Source organism: Pinus tabuliformis, chromosome 4_1 (genome assembly GCF_031772625.1).
Source record: "Pinus tabuliformis cultivar Carrire ecotype Pingquan chromosome 4_1, CPIR1, whole genome shotgun sequence".
Classification (NCBI taxonomy): Eukaryota; Viridiplantae; Streptophyta; class Pinopsida; order Pinales; family Pinaceae; genus Pinus; species Pinus tabuliformis.
Window position 1 is genome coordinate 93,114,935 of NC_142303.1, and position 11,547 is coordinate 93,126,481.

Here is an 11,547-nt window from a genome sequence, read left to right on the forward strand (position 1 = left end):
GCTAGATGGTTAGCTACTCTCAGTGAGTTTGAATTTGAGATTAGGTACATCAAGGGAAAGTAGAACAGGGTTGCAGATGCTCACAATAAGAGAGTGCAGGGGAATCACATTGCAACAATGAGTCCTAATGGGACATACTTACAGGAAGGATAACATGATGACGGATATCAATAGTTGAAGCACATGTTACAACAACAGCGTGAAAGTAAGAGGGATGAGGAGTATCACCTTACGATAGACGGTTTGTTTAGATTTAGGAACAAGATTTATGTGCCAAGTGACAGTGAGCTCAAGAAGCTTATCTTGAAGGAGTTTCATGTTAAGTGGTATCACTTGGGATATCATAAGACATTAACAACAATTAAGAAATTCTATCATTGTAAAAACTTGAAAAAAGAGGTGGTTGAGTTTGTTGCTAGATGTTTGGACTTGGGTAACTATGATGTGAGGGTCTAATGTCTCTTCTTGAAAAGATATAGCAAATCGCGCAACGGATGGGGCAAACCACCCCACTGTTTCGTGGAATTAAAAATCACGGCATTCCAGCGCATGCGCACAATCAGTCAACCAAAGTCTAATGCGCGCCGTCTTCTGCACCGCAATTCCATGTCATTCATTCCAAAGTCTAATCGTCCTGTTGACTATGCCGTCTTCTGCACTCCAATTCCAACCCCACTCACTCCAATGTCATATTCTTCTTTTCTTCGAGGAACACCCTGCTAATAGGTTTCTCATGCCCAAGAGCAGAGCATAGCATCATGGTATTCCAATGTCATTTTCTTCTTTTCTTCGAGGAACACCCTGCTACTAGGTTTCTCATGCCCAAGAGCAGAGCAAAGCATAGCATCATGGTACTCCATCAACTTTGCTTTCTCACTGTCTATCATCATGGTACTCCATCAACTTTGCTTTCTCACTGTCTATCAACTTTGCTTTCTCCTCTTCCTCCTCTGCTTCACAACATCATGTACCGGCAGTGGCTACGAAGATTGTTGTTGGGGTGCATGTGGGAGCATTGAATTCGGCTACCCTTTTGGGAAAATTAACAGCGGCTGTGTTGATCCTAAGTTTCAGCTAAACTGTAGTTTGGATAGCAATCCTTTGCTTTTACTCAATGGAGACGAGTATGTCATCTTGCAGCCGACAGTCTTGGATATTATTAGATTTAATTATAATAGCATGACAATTGTTAACTACAATCTATGGAAGAGTATGCCGGGGGGTAGTTGCAATCCTTTAGGTAACTACTCTCAATTTTGGTGGCCCGACTCTCAATTTCGTATAGCCCATGGATACACCAATCTCACGCTTTGGGGGGCAATGCAATGAACGTATTAAAAGGCATAAGCGCCATTTATGTGGCGCTGATTTGTACGTCATTCTCAATCCAGAATCTGGGAGACGATTCTGCCAAAGCAACATTCAACTGCCAGTTAGTAACTTCTCATTCCAACGAAATGAGGATCTGAGAACACGCCTCTCAGCAGGTTTTGAAATAACATGGTATGCCGACACGAAGAGAAACCGAAGCTGTGGCGCTTGTAAGATCAGTGGCAGGAGTTGTGGTTATAACATTTCAGAACCAAGTAAAACATTTATTTGCTATTGTCCCGATGGCACCTCGCATACAGAGATATGCCCCACCAATAATATTGGTACTTTTCCTGAACCCCTTCTCCCAATTCGATTACGAGACCCAATGCTTAAATTATCACCATCTATAAAAATGTTGCCTCCATTCTGCACTCTTGAACCCATGGACATATATGCATGTTTTTCCCCATATTGTCAAGTATTCCTCCCCTTTGTAGAAATTATGGATCGTTCCTTAACTCATAATAGTTGTTATGGCCGCGTTGCAGGTCATAAAAATAGGCTCGCCATTATAATAGGTAGCTATGATTTCTTCCAATTGAAAATCATTGTGAACTTGTATCTTGTAATTTCCACTGTTAATCAACATCACATTCATATCGATCTCTGTATTACACTGCAGGTTGCATCACTGGAGGAGTTGCGCTGACAACAATAGCAGTGTTGTTCTTAATGTTTTATGCCAAGAACAGGAGACCTACTCCTGGTACCTCTACTTCAAGGGTGGAGAAATTCCTAAAGGAAAATGCTTATGAAATGCCATTGCCAACCAGATATTCACACTCTCACCTCAAGAACATCACAAACAACTTTGCTGAAAAGTTGGGAGAAGGAGGGTTTGGTGTGGTGTATAAAGGAATGCTTCGAAACGGCGCTCCAGTGGCTTTAAAGCTTCTTGATAGCCATAGGCATACCGAGACCCAATTCATGAATGAGGTTGCTACGATTGGACGGGTCCATCACGTCAATCTGGTTCGTCTGTTGGGGTACTGTTTTGAAAACCCTATAAGCGCACTCGTGTATGAATACATGCCTAATGGATCGCTCGATAAATTTTTGTTTGCCCAGAAAGAGGAGGGGCAAGTCCCAAGGTGGGAACAATTGCATTCAATTGCTTTGGGTGCGGCCCGTGGAATTGCATATTTACACCACGATTGTGACAACCGCATCATACACTTCGATATCAAACCTCACAATATTTTGCTGGACGCCGACTTCACCCCTAAAATTGCTGATTTTGGTCTCGCAAAACTTTGTGGAAAGGGAGAAGATCATGTTTCTATGACAGCCTGGAGAGGGACGCCGGGATATGTTGCGCCGGAGTTGTGCCATAGTGATGCCGGTCCTGTTACAGATAAATCAGATGTCTATAGTTTCGGAATGCTGTTGCTAGAGATTGTTGGAGGCAGAAAGAATATTGATGTGCGGGTGAGCCGGTCTAGTCAATTATACTTTCCTGTGTGGGCTTTCAAGCTAATTGAAAGTGGTGAGTTGGGGATGAGATTGAGAGGAGGAGAAATGGACTGTGCGGATGAGGAGAAGGCGAAAAGACTCACAAAAACTGGATTGTGGTGCATTCAATATAAGTCTGCAGATCGTCCTTGCATGATGAGGGTTGTGCAAATGTTAGAAGGTAATGGAGATGACGTCGCCAATCCTCCGTTGCCCTTCAATTCCTCGGCCACACCTCAAAATCCTCTACTGTCTTCCACGGTAAATTCTTCTTCAGTTGAGATTACTTTATAGCTTTCTATCTTTGATTCTCTTTACTTAAACCAGTTTCTAGATTTGCCCCGGACTCCACACAATACCTTTCTAAATGAGTCGATGAGTACCATGAAGTCTTTACGACGCTAACTCCGTTCAGTGACGTGAATCTCCGAAGTTTGGGCCATAGGATTAATAAATGTATGTGTTGCACATCATGATCGGCTGACATCAAGATCAAGATCAAGATCAGTGAGGTGAATTTACATTTACATTCCATTAGGATAAAGATGTTATCACTTTAACATTATCATTTTATAGGTTTATAAAATTATATTTTGCACTTTTTCATCTGGTTTCAATTGCTCACATCAAGGTCGAGGTCAACGCTGACGCAAATTTACACATAAAATGTTATCACTTTAAATTTAAAGTTATCATTAAATGTTGTCGGTTTAAATTTAAAACTTTAAATTTAAAGTTATCATTTTGTTATTTGTTCGTGTATATGTATATTTCTCTTAAATTTACTGAATTTTACATTATTTAACATTATCCAGAGTGCCAATTTTATCTTTTGCTGGATCTTTATTGCTAAAGGGTTTTTATTATGAAAGGGAATAATATATATTTTTTTAAATTATAAAAGGGAATAATTTTTTTTTTAAATGGAATGTTTTTAGATATGTTTATTTTGAAATTAATTACATTATTTAAGATTATGCAGAGTGTCAATTTTATTTTTTGCTTGATCTTTATTGCTAAAGGTTTTTAATCATAAAAAGCAATGATATATATATATTTTAAATGGAATGTTTTTAGGTATGTTTATTTTGAAATTATTTACATTATTTAAGATTATGCAAAGTGCCAATTTTTTTTTTCTTGATTTTTATTGCTAAAGGTTTTTATTATAAAAGGGAATCATATATATTTTTTTAAATGAAATGTTTTTAGGTATGTTTATTTTGAAATTATTTACATTATTTAAGATTACGCAGAGTGCTAATTTTATCTTTTGATTGATCTTTATTGCTAAAGGTTTTTTTATCATAAAAAGGAATGATATATATATATTTTTAAATGGAATGATTTTAGGTGTGTTGTGCTTGAGTGTAGATACTCATTGATATTTTAGGGTATGACCTTGTTTTGGTTAATAAATTTATTCAATTATAATACAGAAAAAAAATGAAAATTTTTAAGTATAGTGTTTTTAAATTTACATATTTACTGATTTATTTAAATTGAATTGTGATTAAATTAGAATCACTAAATTATGATAAAAATAAATAAATTTTAAAATAATGTATGTTCATAGTTAATATATTAATTAATAATAAAAATTGCAAATACTTATTATAATTTTAATAATATTTTTTCTTTTTTAACATATTGAAAAATAATTAATTAAATTTTTATAGTATAGTTTTTTTAATCTATTTTAATTTTATAGATATAATAATATAATATTTATTATAAATTATATTATGTTATTTTTATTTTATTGAATAAATTTAAGCTTAAAATCCTCAACTCAATATCTTTATATTTCAAATCTTTATTATAATTTTATAATTTATCAAATTAAATTTCATTTAAAATAAAACGTAAAATGTTTTATACTTTATTTTATTTTATAGGTAATAAAAAAAAATCTTATTAAAACAAAAATAAGAATAACCATTTAAATTAGCTAAAAACAAGTAATTAGACATATTTTTTGATGATGATGATGATGGTTAAGGTCCACTGAGACCAAACATTGGTCTATCGGACCTAAAGAAACAAATTATTTATTTTGATTTAAGATTTTATTCCTATGCTCAAAAAGCTTGGAGAGAAGCCTGTCGAGCTCACTATAATTTTGACATTGTAAAAGGCTAGGAAGGTCAGTATTGTAACAAAGATTGTGAATTGATGCTTCTATGATCCATATCAAGTTTATGAGAAAAAAAATTCGGGGTAAATCACATGATAATACATTTGTCGACGTGTTTCGAACCAACGAGTGTGGTTCATCATTAGGACAAGTTGAAGAATCAGATCATGACTACAAACATGGAGAGCAGATCATCAGATCAAGTGTTATTTTAAGTAAAAAGTTAAATATTAGTATAAATATTCCCTTTTCATGTGGTTTAAATAATATAACGATAATTAATATTATTTTAATTATTATTAAATTGCTTACTAATATCCCTGGATCTATTAACACTTATTCCTATTAGATAGGCTTTATTGTTAAATTTATATTAATTAGTTACACAAGCCATTAATAAGAAGATTAATACTATAACGTTATTATAATAATAATATATCATTAATTATTATTAGTTTAGTTAATATTAAATCCTTTCAATTACTAATAGCTATGTTAACATTTCAATCAAAATTATGGTAAATATTCCCTAAATGTAATATTGTTAACCCAAAATCGGTTTATTTTTTACTTAAAATAACACTTGATAAATATTAAAATAATATTCGTTTTAACATAATAATATTATTTTAGTTAAACATTTTGAATAGTCAAATCTAGTTGTTTCTTGGTCAATTATAGCAATTTGTCCAGTCTGACTTAATATAGCCATTTTTTCAGTCAAACCTAGCCGTTGGACGATCTGCTCTCCCTATTTAATTTGCAGCCATGATCTGATTCTTCAACTTGTCTTGACGATAAACCACACTTAAATGTATTATCATGTGATTTAAGCCAAAAAACTTTTTCTCATAAACTTAATATTATATTATTAAAATACTTGATTTGAGTTTATAATAATGATGATAATTAAATAAGATTAACTTTTTAATATATATTTGATTCATTATATTATTTTTATAAACAAATAATCTAAAAAGAAATTTTCAAGTTTTTTATGTAATAAATTTTAATAAATTAAATAATAATAAAATAATATATATTACTTTTATTTTATTTTTATTATATATATAGTTTGAAAAAAAAAACATAATTTTATTAAAAAAAATACCAACATTCAACATTATAATCATCTGAGATATCTTGAAAAAAATAAGAATACAACCAAACTAATATAACGCAAAGAATAAAAACACAACCAAATGAATTAATAAAAAAGTTATTGTGAACAAAGTTTTAAATCCTTCTAAGGGTTGTTGACGTTGAGTATGGCTCAAGTAAACAAAACTCATGACGTTGGAATGCTTTATAGTAAAGAATATTTATTTATAGTGTTTTAATAGATATTATAATTTATTTAAAATATTAATATTTAAATATATGTTTATAAATTTTGATTATATATATATGTGTGAGAGATTGTAAATTAGAAAATTTTTATGGTTTTTAAAATATTTATTTATAGTGTTTTAATAGATAATATAATTTATTTAAATAATAATATTTAAATATATGTTTTTGAATTTTGATTTTTATATATATGTAAATTAGAAAATCAGAAATTTAAAATTGAAAAATAAATTACATTTGTTTTTAAACTTAGGATTAAAAAAAATTGAAATATGAGTTGATTAATCATAATTTAAAAAATAAAAATTATCTCTTTGCTTTCACTAATGTAAAGGAAAAAAAAACAACATTGCTAAGTTACAAATAAATTTTGACTTGTTTTATGGTCAAATTATGTGTTGGACAGTTCCTAAAATATTTTAGGAAGAAAGAATTTGTTATATTTGTGACATTAAGAGGATTGAAGAAGAAAACCACTTCCTTTTAGAATATCCAACATACATCTAAATTAAATCTCAATTTCAAAAAATATGTTAGACTACCAACCTTCTTAACCCTGTAGCAAAGCAAAACTATGGACAATTTGAAAAGTTTTTCTTAACACTTTTCAAGCATAAAAATATTTTTTTAAAGAAATTTAAATAATTCCTTACCTTTTTAATGTTCAATAGACAAAATTTGATAGCAATGGGAATTAATCATCCTCATCATCATATTAATTACGAGTGTCTATTTTGGAATAGGGATTCCAAAAAATGTGTCATATGAACAAATATTATATGGTGTGGGTTATAATTTTTTTTGCATGTGGTATTGATAATGTTAGGGTCCCACCCTAACCCCCTTATTTATGTCATGGGATCACGTCATAGTCAAGAGTCAATAAAGCCCATATTAATATTTGTAAGTGGTTAACCCGCAATTAATGACGGGACCACAGTTAGTTACAAATGGGCCGTAGTATTAGATAGATGGTATTAATAAAACCCACGGTATTGGCCCGTGGTATTGCATGTATGAGTCATATATAAAGGATAGAGACTCCCTGCGAGGAGCATTGTGTCTTATTTTGTAGTCGAGCTCTACTCTATTGGAGGTTGCCCCCTCGAAGAGGCAAGTGAACATTACTCTCTGAATAATAAAATCATTGCTATTCTGTGTTCTGGGTATCTTTTCTTCGCATATTCTGTATTTGGGTATCATTTTGCAGGTTAAGAGCATAACAAGTGGTATCAGAGCACTTTCCAGGGTCGGTGGGATCTCCAATTCTTAGCAAAAAAAAATTTCGGCTAGAGACGTGTTCCGGCGTCTTTAAACCACGGGATCTGTCGTTGAGCGCATAAACCTGCGGATTTGGGGAGGCATGCACGCAGGAAATACAAGAGGTGGTCACGTCTGTTGGACTCCCTTGTAACCCCTGTGGGTACCCCTTCGAGTAGTAGCGCATTAGACAGAACCGTGCACGGACTGTCTTCCACGTACCCTTTGGGTATATTGGAAACCCCCTAGGCTCCCTTGAAACCTTGCCATAGATAAACCGTCGGTCGTCTTGTGGCTACAGTACACCGAGAACAGCACTCGGAGAGATTACTCGCCCGTACGATAGGGTAGTCGGGTTGTACGGCTAAGGGTACGGTCGATCCTCCTTAGTTAGAGCCCTGAAACATTGGGCCGAGTACTACTGCCAGACCCTTATGTATATTGCGATCTGTAGCACCTGACACTCCTCATGACCATAGTTCCCTTTTCTATCGGGGGGATCACACATCATCTATTCCCGATCCGCGTGTGCAAAGAGGTGCAGCAGCAGCAGACATCAGTCCCGCAGATCCATCAAATCCGCAGCAGCAGTTGTTCCACCATTCAGATCTCTCAAATCCACTAGATCGGAGTTGTTGTGAAGGGTTCCTATACCGGGGTATACTTTTCGCAGGAATTTTGGCAGCATTGACATTGTGAGGATTTGGCGACTGCAGTATTGATCAAGAAGGAGTAAAACTCCATTAGGAGTTTTCAAAAAAAAAAAAAAAGGTCTGAGATCTTCCGGGGCGCTTATTGGTGATCTAGCCCATCAGAATTCGGACGACGAGATGAGCAAGGTGGTACCATTCAATTTATTACTAAAATTTTTTCGGCGGTCCCAATTTTTCATCAGGTTGGTGTATGGTAGAGACTAGAGCTCAAGCGATGGCAAATGAAAGGATGGACAAACTGGAAGACTTCGTGCAATCCCTCAAACATGAGCTTCAAGGACTAAGTATCCAGATACAGCAATTACTTCCGAAGGGCAAAGAGCAAGCTCACGAGGAGGCATATAATGGCAATGAATACAATGAGGGTGAGTCTATCCACTCTCCTCACGTCTGGCACACCCATCCACCACCCAGTCAGCGACCTCCCAAGTTGGATATGCATAAATTTGATGGTTCTCACCCCTCCGCATGGCTAGCACAAATGGAGCAGTATTTCAAATTGAATCATATCCTAGACGACGCGACTAAGCTTATGTTGGGGAGCATGTACTTGGACAATGAACGATGGCAATGGTGGGAATGGCATCAGCGTTGCAATGGACCTTTTAGGACTTGGACCCAATTTACCAAAGCTCTTCGAGATCGCTTTGAACAGGAAGACTCTTTTTTGGGACGTCTCACTAAGCTCCGACAGACTGGTACAGTGGATGAATATATTACCGCTTTTGAAGCCTTAGCCTTCCGCACTAGGGGTCTCACAGATGAGTTCTACATGGAATGTTTTAGCAGCGGTCTTAAAGAAGCAATCAAAGCTCAAGTTCTACTTCACCACCCTCCCACGTGGACGGAGGCTTGCCAGGTAGCTCGTAAGGTGGAACGTGCATTAGCAGCCCAATACAGTCGCCCAAATTTCCCCGCTAAAGGTCGTCCCCCACAGGCTCACAACACGACTCAAACACTTAAGGTCCAAAAGGTGTCACCTGCGGAAATGGCCGAAAGAAGGAAGTAAGGACTATGTTACTACTGTGATGAAAAATACTCCCCAGGTCATAAATGCAAGGAGCCCAAATTTTTTCAAATAGATGCCACTGACTACAACTCAATAGAGGAAGATCCACCACTTGAGGAACATGAGGCGCTAGAAGAAGACAACCCAAAGGAGAATGTCTCTGACGAACCAGTTATTTCGCTGCATGCGTTGGCAGGGATTTCTTCCCCTCAAACTCTCAAAATCCGGGGTTTTCTTAAACATCGCCCAGTAGTAGTCTTGTTTGATAGTGGAAGTACCCATAATTTCATCCATCAAAAAATCGCAGAAGCAGCGCATTGTTTTGTATGAGCAGTTTCTAACTTCCAAGTCCAAATTGCGGATGGGGGCACAATGAAATGTGAAGGCCGCTGTGAAAATGTCAAACTTCAAATGGGGGATTATCAGTTGAAAACCCACATGTTTGCCATACACATGGGGGGTTGCGACATTGTCCTCGGCGTTGAATGGCTCTGCACTCTTGGGCCAATCACAATGGATTTCTAGGAGTTATATATGAGTTTTAAGCAGAACAATTCCACACATACCCTCCGTGGACTCCAGGCAGGAGCCCCCTCTATCATCAGCTCGCATAGGATGGAAAAATTGTTAAAAAAGGGCCATCATGGAGTGGTAGCTCAATTTAATGCCATCCAGGTAGTCGAAACCATGTCTCTGCCAATTCATCCTGAGATGCAACAGATTTTAAATAACCATCGGACGGTCTTTAACAAGCCTCATGAGCTTCCACCCTCGCGAGGGGAACATGATCATAGCATCACCTTGGTTCCAGGGGCCCAACCCCCAAATGTGCAGCCATACAGATATCCGTTCACCCAAAAGAATGAAATAGAAAAAATAATCAAGGAACTTTTGGAAGCAGGTGTCATTCGTCCCAGCATTAGTCCTTATTCATCCCCAGTGGTCATGGTGCTCAAGAAAGATGGGGAGTGGCGGATGTGTCCCGACTTCAGGGCCCTCAATAAGTTGACAGTCAAAGATAAATTTCCCATCCCGGTGGTTGACGATTTGCTGGACGAACTCAATGGGGCTCAATTCTTCACTAAGTTGGATCTTCGCTGAGGCTACCACCAAATTCGCATGAAGGGAGTCGACATTCCCAAGACGGCTTTCAGAACTCATGAAGGCCATTATGAGTTCCTGGTCATGCCATTTGGTCTTTGTAATGCCCCCTCTACTTTTCAGAGCCTTATGAATCACATTCTCAAACCATATCTCAGGAAATTTGTCCTTGTCTTCTTCGATGACATCCTCATCTATAGTGGCACTTGGGCTGCACATCTTCAGCATGTAGATCTACTCTTGCAACTGCTCCGCAAGCATAAATTATTTGTCAAGATGTCCAACTGTTCATTTGGCATGGAAGAAGTTGAGTATTTGGGCCATATTGTGGGGCGTGAAGGTGTCAAGGTGGACCCCAAAAAGATCCAGGCAATACAAGAATGGCCTCAACCTAAGACCTTGAAGAGCTTGAGAGGATTTTTGGGTCTCACAGGCTATTATCGTAAATTTGTCCGCAACTATGGACGCATAGCGAAGCCCCTCACTCAACTCCTAAAGAAAAATTCCTTCTTCTGGAACGAGGAAGCACAACATGCATTTACCGCTCTCAAAAACGCCATGTGTTCCACTCCAGTCTTAGCACTCCCTGACTTCACCAAATCCTTTGTCATTGAATGTGATGCTTCGGGTACAGGTATTGGGGCGGTCTTAATGCAGGAAGGGCGACCATTGGCCTTCACAAGCCAACAACTCAGTGGGAGGAATCTGGGCCAATCTACCTACGAGAAGGAAATGATGGCCATCTTACATGCAGTCGAGACCTGGCGACCTTACTTATTGGGGCGACGTTTCCAAATCCGCACAGATCATCACAGTCTTAAATATTTTTGGAGCAACGCCTATCCTCCCCACAACAAAATAAATGGTTAGCCAAAATGCTGGGATATGATTATGAGATCATTTACAAGAAAGGGAAAGACAATAGTGTAGCAGATGCATTATCTCGCCAATTTGAGGAGGAAAGTACTCTGCTCGCAATTTCCCTCCCCATTCCAGACTGGATTGAAGAGGCTCGCAGCGAATGGTTTTCACACCCCGAGCTCTCCCAACTCATTTCTCAATTGCAGGTAGATCCAAATTCCACCAAGGGCTACTCGTGGCAGAATGATATTCTTCGCTACAAGGACAGAGTTGTAATATCACCAACATCC

The 11,547-nt window shown here is 36.8% G+C and overlaps 1 pseudogene; it reads left to right on the top strand.

Moving 5' to 3' along the window:
* The first annotated feature begins 1,288 nt into the window (after positions 1–1,288).
* On the top strand, positions 1,289–3,120 carry LOC149174358 (rust resistance kinase Lr10 pseudogene; annotated as a pseudogene).
* Positions 3,121–11,547: the final 8,427 nt, after the last annotated feature.